The sequence below is a fragment of the Leopardus geoffroyi genome, chromosome X (assembly GCF_018350155.1).
Source record: "Leopardus geoffroyi isolate Oge1 chromosome X, O.geoffroyi_Oge1_pat1.0, whole genome shotgun sequence".
Taxonomy (NCBI): domain Eukaryota; kingdom Metazoa; phylum Chordata; class Mammalia; order Carnivora; family Felidae; genus Leopardus; species Leopardus geoffroyi.
Genome location: NC_059343.1, coordinates 22,045,348 through 22,048,168, shown reverse-complemented (window position 1 = coordinate 22,048,168; position 2,821 = coordinate 22,045,348).

Here is a 2,821-nt window from a genome sequence, read left to right as displayed (position 1 = left end):
GAAATAACCTAAATGTCCATTGAAGAGAAATGGATAAAGAAAATATGATAAATATATATATTTTAATAAATATATATACATGCATCACAGAGTTGATGAAATAAAGGAACATTAACATTTACCAAGGTCAAAATGACTCGGCAAAATCTTGAAGCATGAGCTCTATTTCTGGCCAGAACACTATACATCTGCTTCACTAAAACAATGAAAAGAACATTCCAAACATAAAGATAAGAAAAAAAAAAAACCTCCCTGGTTCCCACAAGATTAAATTCACACAGCCTTGCACGTACTGAAAACATAGGTAAAGTCTCTTTCTATAATGTCCTTTGTCATGATGATGTGTAAGTATGTAAAACAAAACAACACAAAACAAAACATATAACCCTGCACCAAATGTTCCTTCCCTGGAATGATCTCTTCTTTGTGAAGATTTTGTATCTGGGGCAGCTGTCCAAACTGGGGCTCGAATAAAAAACTCTGTTCCTTTAAAACTTAAAAAAGAAAAAAAGGTTTGTTCATTTTGCATCAACACAGTAGTGTCTTATTCTGCTTTAAAGGGCAAATCCTGGGGCACCTGGGTGGCTCAGCTCGTTAAGCATCTGACTCTTTATTTCAGCTCAGATCATGATCTCACGGTTTGGTCTGTAAGATGGAGCCCCAGGTAGGGCTCTGAGCCAACAGCACAGAGCCTGCTTGGGATTCTCTCAGTCCCTCTCTTTCTGCCCCTCCCCTGTTCGCTCACGTGCTCTCTCCAGCTCTCGCTCGTTCTCTCTCTTGCTCAGAATACATAAACAAACATTTTAACAAGTAAAAAAAATAAATAAATAAATAAAGGGGAAATCCTGCCATTTGCAACAACATAGGTAAACCTGAAGGACATTATGCTAAGTGAAATAAGCCAGCCACAGAAGGACAAATACTGCATGGTTCCACTTACACGAGGTACCTAAAATCATCATACTTGTAGAATCAGAAAATAGAACTGTGGTTACCAGGGACCAAGAGAAAGGGTTAAGGGGGAGTTGTTCTATTGATATAAAGTTTCAGATACGCAGGCTGAATTAGTTCTAAAGATCTGGTGTACTGTATTATGCACTTAAAATTTTGAGACATTTCATGTGAAGCGCTTTTAGAAAAACAACCAAAGGGACACAAGGAACCTTTTGGAGGTGACATGTCTATTACCTTGATCATGATGATTTCACAGATGTATACATATATCCAACCTCATCAAACTGTACATTTTAAGTATGAGCTGGTTTTTGTATAGTATATCCTAATAAACCTATCTTATTAGTTTTTTAATGTTTATTTATGAGAGAGAGAGAGAGACAGACAGAGCACAAGCTGGGGAGGGGCAGAGAGAGAGGAAGACACTGAATTCGAAGCAGGATCCAGACTCTGAGCTGTCAGCACAGAGCCTGATGTGGGGCTCGAACCTACGAACCATGAGATCATGACCTGAGCCAAAGTGGGACGCTTAACCAACTGAGCCGCCCAGGCGCCCCCCAATAAACCTACTTTAAAAGAAAAAAGAATTTGAGAGAGTCATGAAAAGAGGGTGATGGATCTATATCTGCTGTCATGGAAATATCTTGCATTCATTTTATTAAGTCAAAGTCAAGAGGCAAAACAACATGGACACTGTTAATTGCAAATCTTAAAAATTCAATGTATTTTTATAGCACATCTACATATGAAAAGGTCTCAGATGAGCTTTAACCTGACACGCATCAGATTGTTAACTGTGAATGCCTCTGAAGAGGGGACTGAATTTTGAGGAAAGAGGATATTGTAATTTATCTGTATCATCAAAATTTTTTACAAGAACATATGTACTATTGTCTTTGTTATTAAAATATTTAAATATACTGAACCACGAAGATAGTAGCTGTGCATTAATCAGATAAAGTGACTGATAGGTGATAAAACAGCAAACCTGCCAGGGCTTAAAACAACATAAGTTTGGGAACGGCTCAGTCAGAAGCGACTTTGGCTCAGGTCATGATCTCACATTTCAGTTCGTGAGTTCCAGCCCCGCATTGTGCTCTCTGCTGTCGGCACAGAGCCGGCTTCAGATATTCTGTCCCCCCACTCGCTGACTCTCCCCGGCTTGTGCGCGCACTCTCTCTCAAAAATAAATAAACATAAATAAACAAACAAACAAACAAACAAACAAATAAATAAAATTAGGGGCGCCTGGGCAACTCAGTCGATTGAGCATCTGACCAGCTCAGGTCATGATTTCGCGGTTCATGAGTTTGAGCCCTGCAGCAGGCTCTGTGCTGACAGCTCTGAGCCTGGAGTCTGCTTCGGATTCTGTGTCTCCCCCTCTCTCTGCCCCTCTCTTCTCCTGCTCATGCTGTCTCTCTCTCTCAAAAATAAACATTAATTTTTTTTAATTAATAAATAAAATTAAAAATCATAGCAACAACAAAAGTTTGTTTCTCATACACATAAACTCTGACGTGAGTTGGCAGGTGTCCAGGCTGCTCCCATGATTCCACTTCTCAACAAGGGTCTCAAGGTTGGCTGCTGAATGAAACAGATAGCATGGATGAGACACACTGGCTCTCAAATACCTTGGCCTGGAGGTGACAAATACTGTTTCTGGTCCTATTTCAGTGGCAGCAGTAGTCACATGACTCTCCCTAAGTGAGGATGCAGTCTCCCTGTCAGCCCAGGAAGAAGAGTGAGACATGGTGTCCAGGAGCGCTTGCAGCCTTTCCCATAAACTGTAACTTAGTAGGTGCTCAACAAAGAGATAAAGAGCAATTATCAAAATTTGTTGTGAAAACAACCCTCCTCTTGGAGTTTC